Here is a 25,869-nt window from a genome sequence, read left to right as displayed (position 1 = left end):
AGAAACACTGCATGTAACATTTAGTAAAGAGACGTTCTTGCCAAATACAGCTGAGTGGGGTCAAGAAGTAAATATGACAGCTACGCAAGCAGAAGATTGGGTTTGAGGGGTCCGCTATTAAGGGACACAAAGCCGGATGTTTTAAAAAGGCAGATGCTTACGGATAATGTTCAAAGAGACCTTGTACGTGGTGTATATTTAATTGAAGTAGGGTATTTGAATGTTCTACTTGCTCAATGCATTCTTTACAAACAAATTATATATCTAACGGAGTCCTGGACGGCTTCTGATTTGTGTGTGACAGAGCAGTCCATGAACTACGACAATATATTTGGAAGCTTACGTAGTACGCACAGCAGATAGGAATTCAAAGAAGCAAGGAGTTAACTTGCATAGCTCAAAACAAGTTTAAAAACAAACAAAAAATGAAGAAAAAACTGCTTACATGGAAACGTAATTTATTTCTATTTCACAACATCATACACAATTTCACTGACTCCATGATATAAGGTTCCAGAATTTTTTAACGAGAATACATAAATATTTTTTTCTTTACACAGTGAGCACTGAATCCAGGGTGGGGTGACTTGAATGGCTCTGACCGAGTTTACTTACCCAGAAGCCCCTGCAAACCTCAAACTTTGACCAAAAACATATTTTTCTCATATTTATGTGTAGGAAAGTACTGGAATGTTGGATGAGCCACAAATATCCTACTATCTAGTATTCCCAAATTCTCCTGACACAAATGGTACTCCAATTGTGTGGTTAGGCCTAGTGCTCGCAACAAGGAAGGGCCCAAAATACAATGTGGAGACATCAACATTTCCTCTAAAAAAACAAAGGACCGGATTTGGAAATGGAGGTAGGTGAGGTAATTAGGGGTGGGCCCAACAGCCACACAGGGAAGCCAACCAACTCAGACATTTCTGAAAATTAGACACCCAGGGGAATCCAAGGTGGTGTGTCCCATGTGAATCCCCAATATTTTTTACCCATAATGCCTTGTAAATCTCAAATTGTGGCTAAATTTGCAAATGTGCCTTGTTTTCTTGTAAACAACTCTTGTCTGCCACCAAGGGGGTACAAATTACTGTTGTGGTTCGTTTGAGGGGGTAGGGCAAGCCACCCAACTCATTTATTTATTCCTAAAAAAAAAAATGCCTGGTGTCTAGTGGGCATAATGATTTTTGGGGCTGGGGAGAACTAGTCCAATGCTTGGGGAGCACTAGTCTAAACGCCGGGGGAGACAAACCCCCCTCCAAATAAAATCTCTGGGCTCTAGTAAGCTTCTTGCTCCTCACCAGGGAGGCAGATTGGAGGAAAGAACCTTTTACCCACTGGGGAAGGTGGGGGTGAGGGCCAGCAAGACTGTTGGGGGCAGGGGGTGGCGAGGCTTGATGCACGAGTGGGCCACCATCCCCGCCAATTTTTGTATTACACAATCCCTGGTGTTTGGCTGAGCTTTCTGTGCTCCATCTGGGAGCACACTGGAAGTAACAAAAACAAGTCCAATCTGCCTGGGAGTTTGGGTGGGGGGCTGAGGAGGGGTGAAGGCATGGAAGTCTTTAGGGTAGTGGGCAGATTGGAGAAAAACCTCTCCTGCCTTCCCGATGGGGGGCAGAAAAACTGTTGGGGCTAGGCACGATACCTGGGTAGGGCGCCCTGACCCAGTTTTCAAGTAGAAAACAAAAAGAACATTCCCAACATACCCTGGTGTATAATGGGCTTTCTGCCTCCTTCAGGTATCCACTAGGGAAAGGTACCAATGGAAAGGGGAGATCATTCTAGTTCTATTGTTACCTCCCCCATACAAATCTGTGGTCGGGGAGGAGATATGCCCCGAGCACAAATGTAAGTGAAAGTAAATTAGCTTATAGGCTTATTCTATTTTCATTTGCTCTTTAATGACATCAGTGTGCCATGCATACCAATCATTGCAGAGCGAAAAGGGATTTCCTGCCTCTAATACCAGGACATGCTTGAGTCATGAACTGAACACTACTAGCAATGCTGTGATGAACAGCTCCAGCACACCCTTCATGTGGCCGAAGTTAAAGATTAGTTGTAGTCTTTTGTATTCAAAGCCAGAATAACCCCGAAATTGCCCAGTTATGATATGCAACGGACGTCATAACTCACGTGTCCCGTCATGCTAAATATACCAATTTACCAATGGAAATGGTAAAAAAACTAAAAATACAGACTAGAGCATGCCTCGATAAATCATGAAAATGTTACTAGACCTGCAGGTCTAGTGACATAAGTAGTCTACTGGACCTATTTCTAATGCTATTGACCCATAAACTGGTTTCAAATGAGGTCGTCATGGGCAAATAATTTAATTAATTGAGCCGCCATTTTCTTCATTATCACATAAGAGAGCACCTTCAAATGTGCGAGTTCAGCATGTCTGTTGTACAAAAAACTCTTTTGTTTGATTTAATAGACTACACTTGTTTTCCCGTTTATAATACAAATCTAGCTACATATAGGATACACATGACCCCTGACTTGCCTCTTAATTCATTAACATCACTTTCATCAGGGCTGCGCAGGAATATTTTTCAAATCAGGTTTAAAAACTATCACTTAATAAATACGTAACTAAAGCATAAATTGGTAGCGAACTGCCATTTGTAATCAGCAGATTTCACATTCAAATACCCACAAACTTTCCCACTGACATGAGGCTTTTGTTAAGTAAGGAGGCAGGAAACTTGCGTAGGTTGAAGCTTGAGGGTTTATTTTAAGTTCAATTCCAAATTCAAGCACCCACAACCAGAGCCGTCCAGTCGTGAGGAAGCCAACGTCCAATGTGACGTGCAAGGAATCCTCACGGCTGAAGGACAGGATTCCAGAACCATTAAAGAGAACTCTTGTGCTAGCAAGCACGAGGAAGCAGAGAAAGAAAAGTAATCTGTATATATAACATCTTCCCCACTAAGAAGGGAAACAAAGCAAACATACTAAAGCTAATATGAGAAATAGCAAAAATAAACATGAGCAAGTACAGGGTTAAACAAAATTATTCTAAAACATAGTCTCTCAATCTGCAGGATAACTGTTTCAAACGAAACGCCCTTTTTGTTGCCACTTCAGAAGTTTCTTGGGTAGTCGAATCATGTGGTAGGGAAATCTCCTCGGAAACAGAGGATAGTGGCAAAGCTGAGGTGGAGGCGAGAGTATCAGGGGAAAGGGAAGAAAGAGCAGGGGCAGTGGCCATTGAGGACGTAGAAGTTTCAGCAACAGGTTTGGAGGAATGTGGTTGGGAGTAAAGAAAGTCAAACCAATCACAATGCTCGGAATCTGAAGTGGTATGTTCCTTGATGACATGGGCTTGAAGTGGAGAGATCTTGACAAGAGCTCGCTTATTCCACCATCCACTGTCATCAAGAAGGGCTGAGGTTTTACTAACTTGTGTGACCAAATTTGGAGAAGAAAATTTAGACATCCCCTTGGAAACTCTTTTAGGATTTTTGATAAGAACCATATCTCCTTTTTGTAACGGCTGATCAACAGAATGTTTACCTTGATCGAAACGTGATTTCATTGACAATTGTTTAGCAGACACATGATCTTGAACAGAAAAGGAAGAATCTGATAAACCAAAATTCTTATGCAACCAACTGGGATTGAGCACAGAATGAACTCTTCTTTTTTTGAGTAAGCTAAAGGGTGAGACCCCAGTGGTTGAATGTGGGGAAGTATTGTAGGCCCACACTTTGTCATGAACGAAAGGCAAAGGGTCAAACCGAGAAGAAATGGCGGTTTGAACACCCTCAATAATGCGATTGCATCTTTCAACAAGACCATTAGAGGAGGGTGAGTACAAGGCAACTTTGTGGTGAAAAATATTGTTACGTTTGAGAAAAGAGCAAATTTTTTGAGAGACAAAATGGGTTCCATTGTCAGTAACGATGGACTTGGGAAAACCTTCAATGTCAAAAACAGACTGTAAGAAATTAATGGCGTTGTCAGTAGAAGCAGAATTGCAAAAGGAATAATAGAGCCATTTGGAGTAATAATCAACCAGAAGTATGAGAAACTTGTGTTCAGAGGGTGAAATATCATACGGACCAGAAAAGTCCAACGCTACTTTGTCCCACGGACCAGCCAGTAGAGAAACAGGACATAAAGGTGTGGAAAGGGTCTTCCAATGTTTATCAGAAAGGATGCACTGGGTGCAATTGTCAATCATCTTCCTAATGTGAGAGTCCATGGAAGGCCACCAGTAAAATCGTTTGATGCGTTGACAGGTCTTAAAGATGCCGAGGTGACCCTGATGAGCAGAACGAATGATATGATCACGAACAGACTGAGGGGGAACAAATAGATCATTGCGCATGACCATATCATTGACCAAAGAAAGTTCTTCTGAAACATTTGCAAAACCTTTAAGTTCAGTGGGTAAGGTTCTACGTTCAGGCCATTTGTTGACAATGAAATCCTTAACTTTACAGAGAACAAGATCATTAGCATAAGCTGTATTCCATTCTGCTTCAGAAATGGGTTGACATTCGCAACTGCATCAATGGTAGCAAAAACACATTCAATATCATCATTTACAATTGAATCATCAGTTAAAGACATTCTAGAAAGGCAATCGGCCCTGAAATTTTTACCTCCGGGAATGTGTTTGATGACAAAATGAAATTCGTGCAGCTTAGAAAGGAGACGAACAAGTCTAGCGGAAGCCCTATTGGAGGTACTGTCAGAGAGCATATGCATAAGTGGCTTGTGGTCTGTGTAAATTTCGAACTCACGACCCCAAATGTAGGATTTGAACTTTTGAATAGCCCAGACGCAAGCCAGGGCTTCTCTTTCAATAGTGCTGTACCTGGTTTCAGCAGGAAGAAGGGTTCTGGATGCAAAGGCAACCGTGTGTTCTTTGCCCTCAACCCACTGACCCAGGACAGCGCCCAAACCAGTAAGACTGGCGTCTACAGTGATAAAACACATAGAGCCGTCGCAAAAAGGATTCAAAGCAGGTGAATCTTCGATGATCTTTTTGACTTGGTCAAAAACTTTTTGCAAGTCTTGGGACCAAACAAACTTTACACCTTTTCTTAAGAGTGTTCTTAAAGGTTCAACAATTTGTGCGTAACCATGAACGAACCTGGCGTAGTATTCAGATAAGCCCAGGAAGGAGCGAAGTGCATCACGATCCTTGGGAGGTTTAGCATCACAAATGGCTTTAATTAAAGAGAACTTGGGTATGATACCATTGGGAGAAAGGGAGTGACCCAAGTAATCCAACTCTTGGACACCAAATTTACACTTATCGTGTCTAACAGTCATGCCAGCTTTTTCCAGGACTTGTAACACTGTATTGAGAGTGTGATTGTGCTGAAAAGAGTTGTTGGCGTAAACCAAGATGTCGTCTTGGTACGCTTGTACGCCAGGGATGTCTTGAAACAGGTTGTCCATTAGTTTTTGGAAAATGCTGGCTGCAGAGGCCAAGCCAAAGGGAAGTCTAAGGTACTTGAAAGCACCAAAGGGGGTGATAAACGTGGTTAACTCTTGAGACGTGAGGGGCAAGGGAATTTGGTGATAAGCAGACCTAAGGTCAAGGAGGGAGAAGAATTTAGCCCCACCCAGATTAGCCAATAGGTCGTGAATTTTGGGAAGGGGGTGACAATCAACGATGATATTATTATTTAGGGAGCGTAAATCGGCACACAACCTGACCTCTCCAGTTTTCTTGCGAACTAGGACAATGGGGGAAACCCATTCAGATGAGTCACAGGGGGCAATGATTCCTTCATCACAAAGGTTTTTAAGAACGCTTTTAAGTTCATCTCTAGCGCTCAAGGGAAGGGGACGAACTTTGTGGACAACAGGCTGAGCATTGGGTTTGAGTCGAATTTCATGTTTAAAATCAAGCACGGTGCCAACCTTGTTTTTAAATAAGTTTGGGAAAGAACTCAGCAAGGAGTCTATTTTGACTATGGGAAAGGAGAGATCAGAAATGTCAAAGTTCCCAGAATCATGACTAGTATAATAGTCATGAGGGATGTCGCCTAAGGCAATGGGTTGGTCAGAACCGGGTTTGAGGATCAAGCCCATTCTGGCTAGGTCAAACCAACCTACAACATCCCTGCCTTTGAGGGCAACATAAACTTTGGTGAAAGTGTATCTGCCTAGACAAGCAATGTTGGAATAAAAGAAGCCCAACATATCAATGTCTTTTTCACCAAATGCTTTAAGATGAAGATCAGACTTGGAAAGAACAACTTTAGACCAATTTGCATAAAATGTAAGGTCAGACAAAATGGTGATGGGAGAACCGGAATCAGCTTTAACCTGGATAGAAATTGTACCAATCAACAATTCACACAAGGGACTCTTAATTTTGGTAAATTCAAGAGAATCACATTCAATTGACAACATAGCATCATTGAGTCTGGAGGAACAAGACTCTACATTATCTTGAATCTCAATATTATTAACTCTAGTGAATCTTTTGCGACCCCTGCAAACAGAAGGAAAATGACCAATTTTCTTGCAGGAGGAGCATTTTTTGCCAGAGGCAGGACACGTGGGAGAATTGCCAAGATGATTCCTGGATCCGCATCTGTAGCAAATGAGAGGTTTCCTATTTGGTTGTCTTGAAGAATTGTTAACAAGGTCAATGGAAGTGAAACCAGAAGATTGTTCAACTAAATGAACAGAAGGTTGAGAAATGCTTTCTTGTAGAATCTTAGAAGAATAAGTTGCACGCTCAATCCCCTTGGCAATATCAATTGTTTCAGTTAAAGAAGGATTTTTGCAACTTAAAAGACGCTCCTGAATTTTTTTTGAATAACAAGCAAATATAAATTGATCTCTGATAGAGGCGTCTGTACTAGCACCAAAGTCACAAGTAGAAGGCAAGATTCTAAGCTGAGCGATATAGTCTTCTACGGTTTCATCAACACTTTGTTTTCGTTTGAAAAAATTATGGCGTTCTAATGCAATACTAGGTTCATCGTCATATTGTTTATTGAGACGAGCAATGGCTTCTTGGAAAACATCCCAGTTGTCACCGGATTCACCAGCGGGAGAAGAAATATGAGGTAAGTTTTCAAAAACTTGTTCAGCAGACACTCCCAAACAACCATAGAGAATGACAACTTTGCGAGGAGGATCATACTTGGTAGCATCAATGGCTACTAAATAGTTCTCAAAACCTTTTAGCCAATTGCGCCAAGCAAGGGTAGGTTTACCAGGCGTTTGTAGGAAAGGAGCCGGTGTTTGAAACTGTTGGGAAGAAGCCATTGTATCAGTAAAATGAAAGGAGAGTGTTGAACAATGTTGAAAAATGAAGAGTTAAAATAGGTGGTAGGCAGTAAGCGTGCCTATCGCTGATGACTTAAAATATGAAATGATAAAGTCAAATAAACATGGTAGGCAATGAAGCGTGCCTATCGCTGTAGTCACTTTAAGACTTGTGAAATAAATGAAAATTCACATGAACATGGTAGGCAGTAAAGCGTGCCTATCGCTGTGGTTGAAAAATGACTCTAAACGTGAAAATAAGAAGTCAAATAAACATGGTAGGCAATGAGCGTGCCTATCGCTGTAGTGGAACTTGAAAATTTTGACAAGGCGATGAAATCGCTGTGAATAACGATGCAATAAATGATGCAAAGCGTGTTAAACGCAGCGCAGTGCGTAAGAAACGCAGCGCGGTGGACAAAAGGCTTGAAAGGCCGCTGGAAATGGCCGCCGGCGTCGTCGTCAAGGAAACAGGAAGACGTGGATCTCTAAAGGCGGTGGGGCTTGTCCTGCGATTGAAGCGTAGCGCGCGTGTAGCAGCGCGAGCAGGAAGTCAGAACGTTGCGCGCATGACAGAGCGCGAGACAGTAACCGCCAGAGACACGTAGCGCCAGGGAAAAGGCGAAGAAAGAAGGCAAATTGACGCCGGGAGCCGGGAAATGGACAGGAAAAGTGTCCGGAAGCATACGACCTGGTGTGGAAGGAGTCAGACTGGAGACAGGCTCAGCTGAAGAGACACGACGAGCAGTGGTCGAGTTCAGGTGAGTGGACTGGCGTGGGTGCAGCAAAATCCCGATCGTCGCCAAATATGTTAAGTAAGGAGGCAGGAAACTTGCGTAGGTTGAAGCTTGAGGGTTTATTTTAAGTTCAATTCCAAATTCAAGCACCCACAACCAGAGCCGTCCAGTCGTGAGGAAGCCAACGTCCAATGTGACGTGCAAGGAATCCTCACGGCTGAAGGACAGGATTCCAGAACCATTAAAGAGAACTCTCGTGCTAGCAAGCACGAGGAAGCAGAGAAAGAAGAGTAATCTGTATATATAACAGCTTTACTGATAAAACTATATAGTGTACTAACAATGTTTGGAAATAGAGTATCTGCAAATATGTGTTATTAGCACATCTGCTATAAGCACAGGAACACAAGTATCTACCTAGAGAAAAACATGGTGGGTGGAGTGAGTTATGCAGTGATTTTCTGAACATAAGCAGAGAATTTCAGTGGTTCCACATGTTTGAGCCAGATCCAGAACTCTATTTATAATAGTTTTTTCAGCGATTGTCTTGTGTTTTTTTATAATTCACTTTGAGAACTTTCTGTACACAGCCTTTGGCTGTGCATAGAGGGGATTGACAGCACAAACATTCACTTCAGGAGGTGGATTGTATACTTGCTGGAGCATCAGTGCGAGAAGGATTTGGAGACTGCCAAATGCCAGGCAATTAAGGCGGAAAGGTGGAGTGCTTCAACAGAGTACATGTGTTTGCAGTCAGTCTTCCTCATGTACTGCTACACTCTTACCGCTCAGTGTTGTTGCTTGCCCCTTTACACCATTCCGTCCCTCTGTGTTGTTGCCTGACACTCTTCACACCATTCTGCCCCTGTGTTGTTGCTTGCCCCCTCTCTCACTTGGCTCCAATTCCAATGCTTTACCCCTTCCGTCAAGCTCGGCCCGTTGCTTGCCCTCCCCCGTACTGCATTGTTGCTTGCCCCTTCCTACTCTTTCCTGCACTGTTGCTTGCCCTCATCTCACCTTCCCCCTGAAAGAGGCGAGGTTACTATGAATGGATAGACAAATGGGTAAATGGGTAAATGTAGTGCTTATATAGCGCACGAATCACCCCCGAAGGGGTCTCAAGGCGCTGTACAAATACCGCTGTGGAACCCTTCCTGGCCTTTCCCTGTGCAGTGCCCACTCCTGGGCACCCCCAAGGTGAAGCCAGGCATCCTAGCGCTGTTGGGGCCATTGTGGAGATTAAGCAAGCTATTGCCCAGAGTTGCAGAGTGTGACTCCATGATTGGAATATGCACCGAGGCGAGAATTATCAGGTCCGGGGAAATGGAGCCCAAGACCCGCCGAAGCGGGAATTGAACCCTCGTCCGGGCCAGACCTCTACATCAGGGTCTGCCGCTGTAACCATTGAGCCACACTTCTCCACAATGGGGACAAGATCAGACAGTAGTCATGTTGCGGATAGGCCTCAATGTTGCTCACACAGCAATATCAGTTAAAATCACGGGCTGTCAGTTTTGAATCCGCGAACGTCATCCACTTGTCAAAGAAGTTTGTGTGTGTCCCCAGTAGTAGCCGAGCCTTCTTTCTTCCAATCCCTTGTGCACGGCCACTGCAACACCACTGACACCCCCTTCAAAACACAGATCTTGCACTGTTACATGCAGCCAGAAACACCGTGTCAAAGTAACATGGTAATCAGACATTCTGAGCACATATGCCAGCCACCTCTGATCATAGCAAAGCACGTAATAATTCAAGTAGCCCTGCTTGCCCTCTATTAGCCAAAAAAATCTTTATATTTAGTGTAGTATTTATATCTCAAAACGGATATGAGATTACATCTTGTGATTAATAAAGGGAGAACATGCATCAGTTAAACATCTCACCACCCCCACATACTACAGTAACATATTCCTTGCCTTAGACAGGTTGTTTTTAAAAAAAACTACGTTTGATGTAACAAAATATCTTGCAAGCGACAGCGTATGCACAGTCTCAGGGAAGACCTAAAAACTGACTTTTTAGTTAATGATTGCTGAGCTAGAAACTGTGCATAAGGTGAGTCACATACACTGAAGTCCAAGTACGTGGCAATATGCAATTGCACATGATGAAATGCAAAAGCACCTTAAAACCTGGCCCAGCGACTGACCCCGCGACTGACCCCAACGCGGGCTGGTAACACCTGCTGCACATGGTCTTGCGCAGCAGGAGTTGGCAAATTGGGCCAGCATCAAACTCACAGAAAGCAATCCCACTGTGCACGACCTCTGATCATCTGCAGTCCGATTGGCCTGCGATCAACCCAGCAGAAGGTGCCAACCTACAGCTGGTCTCCAATGCATGCAGGCAGTCCCTACTAGATGTGTCCTTACCCTGGGCACAGCACGTCCCTCCAGTTTTATTTTTTGTTTAAAAATAAAAGTAACTTTTTGTCATTTTCCTTTTTATTTAAAAAGAAAGCGATTTTAATGAAAATCGTATTTTCAGCACCATGGGATACCCTTCTTGCTGATTACAAAACGGCCACCACAAGATCGCAATTTTTACTAAAATCAACATTTTATTGCAGTAAACCTTATTATTACTTTTTTGGTCATTTTACACGCCTCTTGGTGCCCACAGCAATCCCCTGGCATCCTCATGGAGCTACCTGTAGCTGTATAATTTCTTTTTCTACACCATAATATGTGCACATTTTTTTTTTCAATGTCTCAAATTTTAAGATGCAGGGGAAAAATAAATCCCCCGATATAAGCCAATTTGAGTTTTCTAAATTGTGATTTAAAACAGCTTTTAGGTACAAACGTATTAACGCTTTGAACTTTTTTTTTTTTTTAATGCAGAGATCTCGAACAAACTAAGATTTACATCGAAACCCCAGGAATCATGCTTTCTGAGTTAAGTTGCTTTGGTGAAAATGTGTTCAGTGGTTTGTGCTGTAAGGCAAGCAAAATGTACTATGGATGCTACATTGGAAAAACAATTCTTCTGGCCTCCTCACTTTTTCCCCACTGCACAGATACCCCCAAAAATACAATGCCAGAACTTATTAGATTACACTTAGGGTTTGCCAATTTTTATGTTGATCTTTTATAGAGCCAAAATCTAAAGCTAACTGTGGCATCATTTGACAAATCGCAGGACGCTTGCAAGGCATTTTTAGTCTTCTGTGGGTATGGTAAGTTTTGTGAAGATCTACCAGTGGGTAGCTAAAAGCATGTTTATAAGTAGGGCTCCCGGTTTTATGGTATTTATATTTTAGTCATTTCCGTCTGTATCTATCCATATTTATTTTTTGCAAATTTTTCCTGTATTTATCCATATTGATTTTAGGTTTTGTGAAAAAATGAAGTGGAAATGTGTATATTTCTGCATTTATTTAACCCGTTAATGTGCACTCATCCCTAAACGCCTGACACATTTCAATGATATAAACACACTCACATGATAAAATATGCACTTGTAAGAAAATATGTACATTTTAGTATCAAAGATAGTGCAAATCTACTGCTGTTTAAGGCTCTTTATTAAAATTCCTATATTTTAATTCCCTTCCTGACAATCCACACAGTTATTGGCCTGGTAGTCATCACTGATAGCATTTAGAATCCGTCAAACACAACCCAATTTCAGCTTTTATCCACATTTAAAAATAAATACAGAGAGGAAAATAAAAGGTTTTCTGCCTGTATTCATCTGTAAAAATCAGTAAAAACGGAAATCTGGGAGCTCTATTTATATGCTAGTAATTTTGGTGCTCTTCAATAAAAGCGCCAAAGCTACCAGTAAGTGAATGCTCCTTTAACTGTGCCCTAGTATACCATCTGCTTGAAACTCAAAATATCTGGTGCAAGCCCTTCTTGTTATGCATCTGTGAAGTTCCATACATCAAACTACAACAAAGTTATCAGCAAACCTAAGATTTTTTTTGATCCTCCTTTAAACTTTGCCCCACCCCTCGTCAGATCTGCATGAAATCAGAGATCCCAGCACTGTTTAACTTTCTAACACCCTGAAAAAAAGTCATGCATATTCATTAAACTGTGCGAAGGTTATTAGCACATGAAATCATTTTTGGACCCTCTAATCCCTTTAACTTAGTCATACCTTTTAGGATTTGCACAATTGAAAAACCAAATTGAAAACTAAACATGCTAAATGATTGCCAAATTTCAGGCGCAATTACCGGCAATAGTTTTTACCTCAATTAACTGTCCCTCCACCCCATAAATCTAAAGATACAAACAGTAAACTTCGGATGCTAAGCTTCTACGAAATTTTGAGCAAATTCATCAAAAAATGCTAAAGTTCTATCTAGGCCAGCAGTTAAGAAAATAAGTTACTTACCTGTAACTGTGGAATTCCGGTATCGGTATCTCAAGGATTTCCCATGCTTGAATCATTCACCATCAAAGTGGGAGTCCCACGGTACATTAAAAGCAGTAAGTAATGAAGTTAAAGGAGAAAAAATAAAATTTCACTATAATATCTCGTCCTAGTCATTAGGAATGGTCCAAAGTCCAGCCAATCAGCCAGAACCCTCTCAACAGAGGCTCCAGGCGCTCAGATTTTCTAGCTAAGGGAAATTTAAATCATATTTAAATACCTAGGGGAGCCTCTATGGGAGGAGGGTGGTGTTGCATGTGAATCTAAGATACCAATACTGGAGAGCCACAGCTACAGGTAGGATCTTTCATAGATTCACATGCTTTAATCAGAATAGATAGAAGTTAAACTTTAGGAATATATTCCTATACGAGACAAAGAGACAAAAACATACTTAACCGATATATGTTGTATATTAATATATATGTTTATATATCAACAATGCAAATACATATATATTATATCTACAAAATGTTAACCCCTTCCCCTATGGTGCGTAGGGGGGGGGGGTGGGGTGGAAATGGACGACTCAAAGCGGAGCTGTGCTCATGATGAGCTGGGCTCGTCACAAACCCATCCACTGATTAATTCTCCAACACAGGTGGGGAATTACCGCGCATGGGCGGGCAGTGGCCGTTATGACTCGTCATGAGCACGGAAGGAGTTAACTCTGTTGTAAACAGAACAAGAATAATGGAATCATATTGGAAGTTGGGAAGCAAAAGAGGCTCACCTTATTGAAAGACTACGGAGAACCGCTTATCATACAGCTGCATCAATGTTGCTTGCAGCGTCCAAACAGTAAAGCTGTGTAAACATGTGCCTGCTAGACCAGGTTGCTGGTCTGCAGACCTGTTGTATGGGTATACCGGCAAAGAGGGCTGTTGAAAACCAAACCGCTCTAGTTGAGTGGGATTTTGCTGTAGAAGATAGTGGCTTGCCTGCTTGCTGATGGCATAACTGTATGGCTGCTGATATCCATCGATCTATAGTCTGTTTAGTAACAGGATATCCTTTCCTGACGTTTCCATATGCCACAAATAGTTGCTCTGCTTTGGAAATGCTGGTGGTCTTCTGCAAATAGAATTTAATGCATCTCTTGAGATCCAAGGAGTGAAATGATCTTTCCACTGGTGTTTGCGGATTTGGGAAAAAAGTATTTAAGATGACTGGCTCATTTAAATGAAAATCCAATGGGACTTTGGGGTTGAAAGTAAGATTGGTCCGAAGGATTCCTTTGTGAATTTATTAGTGAAAGTTTGTATCTCGCTTACTTGCCTCTGTGATTTAATTGCCAGCAGAAGGAACGTTTCCCATGAGACATATTTTAGCTCTGCTCTATGAATGGGCTCAAACGGTCCTTTCATTAGTTGAGCAGCACAATGTTGAGGTGCCAAGGCAGAGACGGCTGCTTTATTGGTGGAAACATCCTAAATATCGCATTTAGAAATTGTGAACCATTAGGTTGTTGAAATCTGGATATTGCAGCAAGGTGGACTTTTAAGGATGAGAGAGACCGGAATTTGCCAACTGGAGGAAAAAAGAAGTAACTGCTCTGGTGGTGATTGGGCAGGATGCACCTTGGATTTCGAACACCAGTGACAAAAATCTTTTCCATTTGAGCTTGTATGTTTTATTAGTGGGCCGTGCCCTAGCATTAGCAAGGACTTCCCAACAATCAGCCAGGACGGCTAAACCGGCAAACGCAGTGTTCCGGAGCCAAGTTGACAAATCAAAGAGATGTCGGATCTGGATGATGGACATGTCCGTGACTGGTCATCAACAGGCTTGGTATTGGTTGCAACTGAATGGATTTGCACTCCGAGAGAATGAAGAGTTCCGTAAACCAGAACTGGCAGGGCTGCCTGGATGCTATGAGCATTATCCAACAAGGTTCTTTCTTCATTTTCTGGAGCACCCTTGGAATTAATGGAATCAGAGGAAAAGCGTAGGCATATATCTTTGACCATTTAATCAAAAACGCTTTCCCCCACGATCCCCTTAAAGATAGTCAAATGGTGAAGTACTGGCATTTGCTGTTCTGGCTGGTCGCAAACTGATCCAAACTTGGTTTTCCCTAATTCTGAAAGAGGTTGTCCAACGTTGGTAGGTGCAGTTCCCTCTCGTGGCTGACTGACCTTGCCCTTTCGAGGGAATCTGTAAGAATATTGGCCACTCCTGGGAATGTTCCTCTGTTAAGTTTCTCGTGATGAATTGCCCATTTCCATATTTGCTGAGCTTTCAGAGACCACCCAATCTATCTGGTTCTGCTCTGTTTGGTTTGATAGTGCATACTTTCAGTATTGTTCGTCCAAATAAATACTGATGCTCCTGAGAGTTTTGAAAGAAATTGCTTCAGAGTCAGGAAAACTGCCTTGAGTTCCAACAGATTGATATGTATGGACCGTTGTCGGCAGTCCCATTTGCCCTCGACTGTTAAACCCTGCAGATGTGCTCCCCAACCTTCGAGGGAGGTGCCTGTCGTAATTACATATTGAGGAGAATCTATCGAGTGGCCACATTTGGAACGAGAGTCCACCATTGACTCAAATCTTTCATCCGTGGTGTTATCCGAATTATATGCTAGTAGGACCCTGAAATCTGTAACCATTGACTGTCTAGTTCTTCCTGCAGATGCCACATGCACAAGCGGCAGTTGGGAATGAAGGGAATGCAGGAGGAAACCATTTCCCAGCAGCGATTTGAACTTTCGTACTGAAATTTAATTTTTTACAAGGAGTAGAGCTGCCAGCCTGTGTATCTTTAACAACAAGGAAGGCACACACAGTTCCCCAGAAGGACTGGATCGAAAGGAGGGAGTGTGTGGTGTGGTGTAGAGGCAAAAACCAAGAGGGAAGGGGAAGGGGGGAATTCCCTCTTGGGAACTAGAACCCTCACACACCCAGAAAGCTAGGTGTCATGCATCATCATATGGGTCCTGCTCCTCGTCAGACTGGCGCTGCAATGTCCGACGGGCATCCGCGAAGGGGCTCTTTAGCGGAGATCTTTTGTTCCAGCCATATGGTGCATGCGTGTGAGAGGGCAGGTGAATGTGTAGTCATGAATAAGTGGTGATTGATTAAAAAAGGTGGGTTAGTCCACAGGGAACTTTATTAACGTGGCTAACTCCCTTGATTAAAATGGTGGGAGGGGAGATAGACGCCACAACTATATGTGGCGAAGATATCTGCAACCCTCAGTTTAGGTCGACATGTTTCATGCTAAACTAGCAATTCCTCAGGACCTTGGTGCTCTTACTACACAGTGAAATTCATACAACCTTAGGTCTTAAGGTCTGTAGTGGGACAGGCCAATTGGTCCGGTAGTAATGCAACCCTAAGCAATTCCCTAGGGTACTTCTCAGTCTGCTCTGTGGGACCTGCACAGAAGAGTCAGGGACCCAAGCGGTGTGCGGTCTCTGCCTGCAAACCTACCCCCACGCGTAATCCGGACAGGATCTGGAGCAGCCTGTGTATCTTCTCTTACCTTTAATGTGAGGCGAAGGCCTTTGCCTGTAGGGTGTTTACAGTTGGTCCTAAAAACGTCCTGACCTTTGAGGAATTAGTTGAGACTTTGGAACATTGAGGGACAGCCCTAGAGACTGGAAAAGAGATAGGCACTCCTGTGCCAGTCTGCTTGCCACTACAGAGAGGCTCGCCTTTAAAAATAATCATCATGGTAAGGGAAAATTTGAATCCCTGCTTGTTGTAGATGAGCCACAACTGTTGCTTATACGTTGGTGAACACTTGAGGTGCCGAAAAAAGGCCAAAGGGCAGAACCCAGAATTGATAGTCTGTGCCAGTCACTCTGAAGCGTAAATAACATACAAAACACTTGTTTTTTCAGGAATTTGCTGAGGTGACAGGTCCAAGATGGGGCGCCATTCTCCTGATTTCTTCCTTATGAGGAAAAATCTTGAGTAAAATCCTGCCCCTCGTTGTGCACTTGGAACCAGTTCGATCGCTCCCATTCGCAACATGTTTATCTGAGACATTAGTTATGTTATATGAGAAGGCGAAGGGCCTCCGAAGTGGACAATTTGGAGGAATCAGTTGAAATTCCAATGTGTGACCGTTGGAAACTATCTAGGACCCATCTGTCCGCTGTCATCGTAGACCATTTTTGGAGGAAACAGGAAATCTTCCCACCTACTTCTAGGGAACTGGTGTGATTTGTGGCAGACACCTGGGCTTCGTCACAGCTTCTCGGAGGTGTCTCTGCCTCTGAAGGAAGTCTTTCCTCTTTAGCGATTGTAGGAGGCAGCAGGTGGTCGTTTGTATGATTGTTGATGCTGTTCTGTTGTGCTAATGAGTATCGAGATTGTCCAGGATACAGCTTAAATTGCTTGTATTGGTTGTAATCTCCCCAAAAGGAAGACAAGCCGCGGCTTCGAGCTCTTCGAAAAGGCAGTCTTAAATTGCAGGATGCCCAATGCCTTTTCTGTGTCTGCATCCTTTTTTATTGCTTGCAGAGCCTCAATGTGTTGGCCAAACAGGGTTTCACCATCATAAGGCATATCGATGACCTTAGTTTGCACCTCTTAGCGAAAAGAAGTCGCTCTCAGCCATCCCTGTCTTAGTACTGCTGCCCCAGCCAACTGACGGAAACCGGTCGATGAAATGTCTACAGCACAATCAATTATCTCCGCTGAGATCCTTTCGCCTTCCTGAAGGATCTTCCTTGCTTCTGCCTTTGACTCCTAAGGCAGCAGATCAATAAACGGCAAAATGTCTGACCAAACTTGGCAGTCATATCTACCCAACTAATATTGCAAGTGAGTTTGTTGCCCAAACTGTGGTAGCTGCCAGTGGAGAATTTCTTGTCAATGGTGTCAAGACATCTCCCGTCCATGTTAGGAGGGGCGGACAGGGGTGAAGCTGGATTTCTGGCACAACTTTGAGCCGCCTGGGAAATCACTGAATCCGGCTTTGGATGCCTGATGAGGCAGGCAGGAGTGGTCAGGTGCCTTGTATTTCTTTTCAGCTTGGGTAAAAATGCTGGAATGGAAGCCGGTGTTCGCATTACCTTCAGGCCTTCCTCCTATATGAAATCCACCATGGGGATTGAACGCACCAGTCTCTTCGCTTGTTCCTTAAAATCTTATAAGGACTGTTTGGTGATCACGGGGAACTGAAAACACTTTGCAACCCTTTTCATTAGAGTATGAAAACCTCATATGTCTTACTGTGGCCAATCTACCCGAATCGGGGTTGACTGAGATAGTGTCTATTAGGTAATCATCCTATTTGATGGAAAGGGATACTTCTTCCAGTTCTCCTTCCTCTTTCATCATCAGTAGTGTGATGCTCCTCCACCTGCGGCTGTAGTGTTGTAGGTGGTGGCGATAGAGGTGACCCTGCGATCAAAGATGACTTAGCAATCAGAGTTTGAGGGATTGAAGAAGATGGTTCCGATAGTGGGAATCGGAGGTAGTAATCTTCTACCATGTGATGGATATTTGACACTAGTTTGCTCCCAGTCTATCTTGTTGTTTGGGGCCATTAGAGTAGTAATAATAGTCATGCTCTTGGCATTTTATACAGCGGTCTGAAGGGCTGTGTGCCACACCAATCATGCCCTCTTCATCAGAGTCCCCATCCTCTTCATCCCCATAATGAAAATTCTTCTGGAGGACTGGTGGAACCTTTACTAGGAGAGGAGTGAATAGGTAGAATTAATTCCTGTAAATATCTTAGTTTAGGCTGGGAAACTGCAGATGAAAGAGCAGTGTACTTGGCTGCTTGCACCTTTGCAGTTGCCTTGTGCTGCAGGCAAGTTAGTCGACGAAGGGATCGTCGGAGTAACAGACGATGGAATCGTTGCCAAGCAAACTGTTGATGAGGCAGTAGACTACAGCGCATTCGCAGACTACTTCTGTCAACATCTTTGACGTTGATGATTTTCATCAACGTAAATCTGGTGTCATAGGCCTTGGGGCTGTTGAAGAAGTTACAGTTGATAATAGAGGTTTGAAGGTTGTCGACAACCGCAGAGGCAATGGTAGTGCTGTCAACGAATCTTTTAACAAGGGTCCTTTTTTCGTTGTCATTTTCGTAGACTATGTTGCCGTCAACGTAGAAGGCCTTACCTTTACAGAAACTATGGTCAACGGAGACGTAGAGAAGGACATAAGTTTAGCCTGTGGAGATGAGAAGGTCAACATTGGCGTAGTAGTAGTAACGAAGGAAGCTTACGCCAACAGGGGCGTCGTCAACGTCTTAGTCGATGGTACACCTTTGAGGTGATGAAATAGTCTCTGGTAAAGAGCATGAAATTGTTTTTACCTTAGAGGTCATAGAAGGCAGACAATGATCCTTATGAGAGGCAGACTACCTTCTGGAGGAGGGCTGATTATCAGCTTTCAATGAATAATGCTGCCTTTTTTTTGCATCTCTGCAGCCTTTGGGGAGACAATTTCCACATCGCTTGTCCTCTTTTTGCGGCAGCAGTTTTGAGGGAGGAAAGGGATTGTCCTTGGTTTTTAACTTTTGTAGCCACAGAAGTGGTCCCTCTCTTTCTCAGTTTTTTTAGAGATATTTCCCCAGATTTTACAATCTCTCACCTGTCCAATAGGGCTACAAATTGTCCATACTAGGTTCCTTTTGCTGTACATACGCTGCACCCACAAATCCAGATTAAGGTATCAAGTGAATTTAATCCTCCAATTTTAAATTCCTACACAGAACAGTTTACATTTCAAAATGTAGCATTTTTTTATGGATGTATACTTAATCTGCTTTATTGGTACTCAGTTGCTGAACCCCTCATTCCAGGTCAACAGACCACAGGTTCAGAATCACTGTTTTGGGGTGGGGGGAATTTTCAACACTAAGTTATCTCTAACCTTTCAACCCTTTCAAGCCCACCAGACATTGCAAATGTTAATTCTTTAAAAAAATATACTCAAACCACGCCTAAAAAAAAAAAAAAAAAGACACTGCTCTGATTAAAGTTTTTCTTTCATGCCAAGTTTGGTGTGATTCTGTTCAACTGACTTTCCTTTCTTCCTAGTAAGGCTAACTAAATGAGTTTGCAGGCTGCGGCCAACGGGGTGGTGGACTGGCCAGACATCTGGCTACCTGTACCATCTTGTCTGTGGAAACCAAGTCCTTGGTCACAAAAATATTGTGTAACTTACTGCCCGTGGTGGTTGGAAGTATAGAGATAAAGTTGAACATCTCATCTTTGGCTAGGAAAGGGGAGAAAAGTGAACAGGGGTTGGCGAAAGGCTACTGAAAAGGCCCAAGGATCTGGTCATAGCCCAGCTGTCCTTAAAGTGCTCAAGCACTGAGTCTGCCTTATCTCCAAACAGATGAGAGCCATCAAAGGGTACGTTCATGAGCAAAGCCTGGAATTCCCCGAAAAAAACAGTGGTTCTCAACCTAAGTCTAAGGGCCACCAATGGTGAAATAGATCAGTCTAGCAAACCAGTCATATCCAGCCAACTTCTTATGGTGAACTTGGCTTCATCTCTCGCATCAGCAATTGTTTGAGACAGTATGGCTCGGCTCTCTTCCAAGACCATAGGCAGCACTTATGCAACAGAGTCAAAGATCGTATGGGAGTATCTACCAAAAAGGCATCTAGTGTTCAGACTGCAGTCGCAGGCTGCAAGAAAAGAACATCTTCCCGAAAGTATCCAGCATTTCGGAATCCCTATCCAGTGGAGTGGTAGGGAATGCACAGGATTAATTTTGGGAGTGGGGTCCTGGACCATCAAACTCGTGGGTGGGGTGCTTGGTGAGAAAACTGGGGTCCCTCGGGGTAGGGCAAGGGCGGCAGTCAATTGTCCTAGGCAAGGACCTCTAGTGCAGGGCTTGCACCAGGCCCCAAGTAGGAAGTCTGTAAGGGCTTCATTTAATACGGGGAATGGTTCGGTGAGGGCAATTCCCGGCTGAAGCACCTCTGTAAAGATGTTTATTTTTAACTGCCACTGAGGATCGTGTACGGTCCAGAACATCAACCGCCCTCAGTTCCACCACTGGAATGAGGCACCCTCCTCTGTAGCCGTGGTAGGGGGCAAGCCTAAGCCAGTGGTCTGGGGAAGTGTCCAGCCCACTAGGCATTCCAACAGATCCTCATACCATGCGCTCTCTGGATCTTCAAAGGTTTGTTATTTATTAGGGTCTGCAGACCCTTCTCAATCATCATCCAAGCCAGGACTGTCATAGTAATAAGTCACTGGCTCAGATATGGGGAGTTTACCCCTGGTCAGCGCCAGAGTCGGACATTGCCTGTCTGACTCTGTATCAGAGTCGAGAATGATGGGGCTGCGCCACTGTAGGGCTTCGGCACTGGGGCTGGCGCCCACAGCTTTATGCATATCGACCGGTGCTGCTACAGATCCGTAAATAGATCCCTGGGGCCCGACTTGACCATAGGTGAACGCACCAGTGGAAGACCAGTAGGGGCCCTTCCTAGACCCAGGGGCCAGAGGGTGCTCCCAAGGGGCCAGTCAGTCCAAAGATGAGGTCTATGGCCTCGTAAAATTCTCTAAATTGGGCTGGGTGTAGTGCTTTATACACTCATATGTGATGACCTTTGACTATCAGTGTTTTAATTAACTACGTGTTTTAACTTACTCTGTCTTGAATTTACGACGTCATTCTTTCAGAGTAGGTGTTTTTACTTTCTCCTCAGCACAGAGTAAAACAGCCTTGCCTGGAACAGAACATGTGGGATGTGCGTTTGAAAGCATGAGAGAGAAATGTGTGGAATGTACTTCCCTGTCTCGGTGTGTTGTACTGTAGGCAGTGGTGCACAGATATGCATTACGTTGTGCATTGGGAAATGACGTTTTAACTATTGACTTTAGCTTGCACCAACTTCATCTTGAATTCTGACTGTCTGGCTTGAGTTCTGCACACACAAGCAGGCCCTAGGTTACTCACGGTTATTCAGGTATTTCGCATTCAAGATGGTTTTCCTTTTGGACTGTGTTTTCTGAACTTTTGGGGAGGGTTTCTACTTTTGAGCTTCACTAAGATAAGGGGCTTGAAAATGTAGTGTGCAAACGCGAGGAGAAGGTTTGAGGAATCCTTTGCCTTGGAAGGCTTGCAGGAGCCTGGCCATAACCAGTACGTTTCTATGAGGGTGTCTTTTTAAAATTCTCGTGCATTGAGAATATTATAAAAACTGCGGTTTCTTGGCTCGAAAGACTGATCTCTCCTGAGAGATGGACACATCTGCTCAGTGCTGCATTTCCGAGCTTGAGGAGTCTCTTGACCCCAGGATTGTACTTTGGGATCCCCCAATCTTGTGAGGGCTAAGATGAAGATATTGCAGCCGGTGAGGTATTTTCTCTTATCATTGGTATTGATATAGAGATATATATATAGATATAGATATAGATATAGATATAGAGATATATATATATAGTTATTTCTACATGTGATTTTGTCTGTGTGCTGAGTGACAAGCCAATGAAATATTTCTGTTCTTAACTATATATTTATTTATGTACATACAGTTATTCTCCTATACATTTATTATTTGGATTTCACTTGTGAATGTTTCATTATCCGACTAGAGTTTATTATTTGCATGAGATTGTGTTTTATCCCATGGATTTGATTATTTTGTGAGTGTTTCATTATTATTTGCTTGCACACACATATATATATATATATTTACATTTGCATATTTTACCTGAATCATTGGACATGTGGGAAAGCCTTTCTGTTAGAGAGTGTTGTATTATTAAACACCACGCTTTGTTTTGAAGAGGTCTCTTGATGTGCTTCATTTTGGGGAGTGTGGAGCCCCCTTTCAAGGCGCTTTCTTGCTTTACCAAGTGCCTCTGCTGAGGAGTGCTGAATTTCTATTTTTGGGAATGTACAGCAAAACAAGGGGGTCGCTCCGGCTCCCAGAAATTCAGTGAGGCACAGTGACAGCCCAGGGGAAGGCCCCACCTCAGAGTTAGGCCTAGAGTGTCAACTTCCCAGCAACTCGTCCAAAGACTAGCACTGCAAAGTCGAAGTCCTCGTTGACTTTTTTGTGGCACTTAACAGACTTCCTCCGACGACTTGGAATAGGAGGACAATCACCAGGTATGACTTCGTGGAAGATCTTGGAAACTTCCTTGCAACCAAGATCTGGAGCATCTGAGTCAATCGACTTCGGGCAGCAAGGAGCTTCAGGGAACACGCCCTTTGTATGTCTTGGCATTTTGATCTTGCCCCAGATACTAAAGACCAACCAAGTGCGGGTCTGTCAAAGACATCTGTCAGCACCACATGGTTTCAAACTTGCCTTTCTGGTGAATATCTGCACACCAGGAAACAAAGGTGTTAGTAAAACAAATTACTGGGGGTAACCCTCTCCGGATCTGTACTGGCTTGCGCGGAAAGAAAAGAACAGATGTCAGATCGCTAGGGTGGCTCCTGTATAAGCTCACTTCAAGCGAAGACAATGCCACGCAGAGTGCAGATCCAGTCTGACACCTGGGGAATATTTTAAGGTAAGGAATCTGCAGCTAAAAGTCTATCAGATCAAGCAAAAAATTCTAATAGTAGCTAAAAGGGATTCTTTTTGCCTCATGTTTTTCTCTCACTTTTTGAAAACGCTAGGGAGAAAAAAAAAGCATTTCTGAAGGTCCAGTGTGCATGCACACTGAGTTCCTATTGTCCACAACTGGGCTGTCAAGCATTTGCAAGTTGTTTGAAAAAAAGACAAACACTGAGTATCCACATTCAGCCCCGTGTCTACTAAATGGCTGAACAGAATTTGATCAAACAATGAAAAGGAACACACTTACAGAACAGTGACAATATGTTCAACTATTTCAGAGTTGTGCAATAAAGAAAATAAAATATCCAATGGGAAATTCCATGCTAAAGGTGAGTGATTGTAGGAAATTGCATTTGCTACATAGTCACCGGTGATAAGTTAGCCTTTTGCTGGACCTTATATTTTTGTTGGTGGCAAAACTCTGAGCTTTACTCCTTCTACGTAATCAGTAAGAAAATGTTTGTGCTCCTCCCTTTGACATGTGGTAAAATTGGGATACAACCAATAGGCATATTTAGCACACCTAAGTCTCTATTATATGATACAAAGTGTGCCCATGGCCTGTAAGTTAAATGTCACTCACTGTGTCATCCACTACATTGATAGTGTAAACCTGACTGCAGGCTACCCTCTTAGTCAGTCCCTGAAAATTCAAAGTAATCTTTTTTGACAGGGCTAAATTTTATTTTTAAATATTTATAGGTCACCTATAAATAGGCCGAATTGCCCATAAGGCAGGTTGTATGGTATTTAAAAGTAGGACATGTAAAAGCTTAATGTTGCACATGTCCCTTAAGAGAAAAGACCCCAAAACCTATTTTCACTTTAACAAGGCTTGTTGCTCTATAGGAAACCACTGAAATGCAATATTAAATGCTAAATCTGAAACCCTATTAGGGTCATGTTTGCGCTATATAAAACACCAAATAAATAAATAATACTGTGTTGTGGGACCGGAACTAGCAAGAAAAATAATTAAAAAATTCATTTTAATAGTTATTAAAACCCCAATTTAATGAAGCCAGAATTGTACAAAGTATGATGGAAAACTAACTTTCCGAAAGTTATCTATTCCCCGTCGGACATTGCTGGAGGCTAATCTGCATTTTGCTCTCCCAATTCTGTTAACCATTAACCTCTTTGGTGCGGTTGTTGGCCAATGGCAGACTGCCTCACTCCCTCCGCAGTGAAGGTGTCGGACATTTGCCAGCACTGGGTAGTGCTACAATAAAAAAATTAAAAAGGGGGGGCTGGGGCGACATAGACTTGGTTCTGCGGTAACCGCTGACCTGACCCACTCATGTGACGACAGGAGGTGTGCGGACTTAACAGATTCTACACCACAGCGGCAGTAAAGAGCAGGTGAGTACCCCTCTGGTGGGGGGTGGTAAATGCCGAAAACTGCCTTCCCAGGTTTCAGAGAGACCTCTTTTGAAAGGGGAAAATCTCCGCTTTCAAACAAGTCCTTCCTGAAACCGTTTCCAGACTGTGGATCGCGAAAGATTGTGTGGGAGCTTGTCCACCCGCGACTTCACAAAGATTATAAACTTTATGTGGACACTTATATACTGGTCAGTGAGCTGTACAAAGCTGACACACTGGTATGTGGTATAGTTCATTATCGCCGTAAAGTATTCCAGCAGGAGCTTGTTTGTAAGAAACTCCAAAGTACCGAGCACTGTGTTATAAAGAATCACTCTATGAAAGCACGTCCCCGTGAAGGTTTGGAGTCAGATGGCCAAAGTCCACAAGCCCACCTCTATACTTGATTACAAGTACATGTGCAGAGTGGATAAGAACAACCAGGTTCTTCAGCCATACAAAGTGATTAGTAAAACTCTCACTTGGTATAAGAAGCGGTTTACCCACCAAATCCAGATGGCAACATACAATGGGTATGTTGTTTATAATCAGACCACCAAATGTCATTCCTTGACTTTCACTTGGTCATCTAAAGTCTTACTGCAACAGAAGCAGCAGCAGCCTCCACTTCATATGCTCTGGAGGACACGGAAAGGCTGAAGGATCAATACTTTGCCAATCGCATTGCTAGAATACCTAAAAAGACTTCCTTGCTGTCACTGCTGTCTGCTGTAAGCAAGGAAAGGGTTTACTGTTCCCACGGCCCATTTGAGCCAGCCCTGAGTTGTTACACTTGTTTTAATTTGTACCATATATAAGTGAAGTATTGGGAAATTGACGGAGGTAGAGCTGCCAGAAGGTAAACTTTTCAAAGGCTGTGCAGAATACGGACCTTCCATTGGCCATTGCTTAAATAGGCAAGCCGCTGTAGAATTTGTGTTCCTTTACTTGAGGAAATCATGAACTTGCTTATGGCCTGCTCAACACCTTTTTCTGCAATCAGAATGTGGTAGGTGTTCTATTCACTAATTGACAAGTGCATTATAGTTCCCACATTGCACATACCGGACAAGATACGATGTCACAGAGTACCCAGTATGGCAAAACCAAAGTCTTGACTAGTTTTCGAAGTGCTATTTTAGGGAACATATGTTACAAGACAAGGGCCACCCTGATGCTCACAATAATAAGTGTAATAAACCAAACAAATTTCCTGTGGGACTCTTTTACCGACACTTAAATTTCCTTTGAAAGTGTGGAAGCTCAATAAGTAACTTTCATCATAATCAAAGTTAATGAAAAAGGGTACAGGACAACATCTTGCATGATGACGATTTAAAAAAAGTTAATATTAGGACAATATACATTTCAGTTTACAAAAGTACTACTAGAAGAAGTCAACAATGCAAACGGCAACAAGACAAAATGCAAATGTGTGTTTTTCCCGAGTACTCCATTTTTTATCTGTACGGGACAGTGTACGGAACCAAGCACACCGTTTTGCATTTTTAGCTTTGTTTAGGAATACTCTTGTATGTGTAGGTGGGACAACTTTCACAAAACAATATAAAGATGTGCTTATCCCAAGCAATTTATTTAGCTAACAAATTA

At 43.0% G+C, this 25,869-nt stretch overlaps 1 protein-coding gene across 1 annotated transcript in view; it reads right to left on the bottom strand.

Moving 5' to 3' along the window:
- Nucleotides 1-25,869, bottom strand: part of PCNT (pericentrin) — a 1,129,672-nt gene that overhangs the window by 732,788 nt on the left and 371,015 nt on the right. The window lies entirely within an intron of this gene.

The sequence above is a fragment of the Lissotriton vulgaris genome, chromosome 2_1, assembly GCF_964263255.1.
Source record: "Lissotriton vulgaris chromosome 2_1, aLisVul1.2, whole genome shotgun sequence".
NCBI lineage: Eukaryota > Metazoa > Chordata > Amphibia > Caudata > Salamandridae > Lissotriton > Lissotriton vulgaris.
This window is presented reverse-complemented; position numbering and strand designations above follow the sequence as displayed.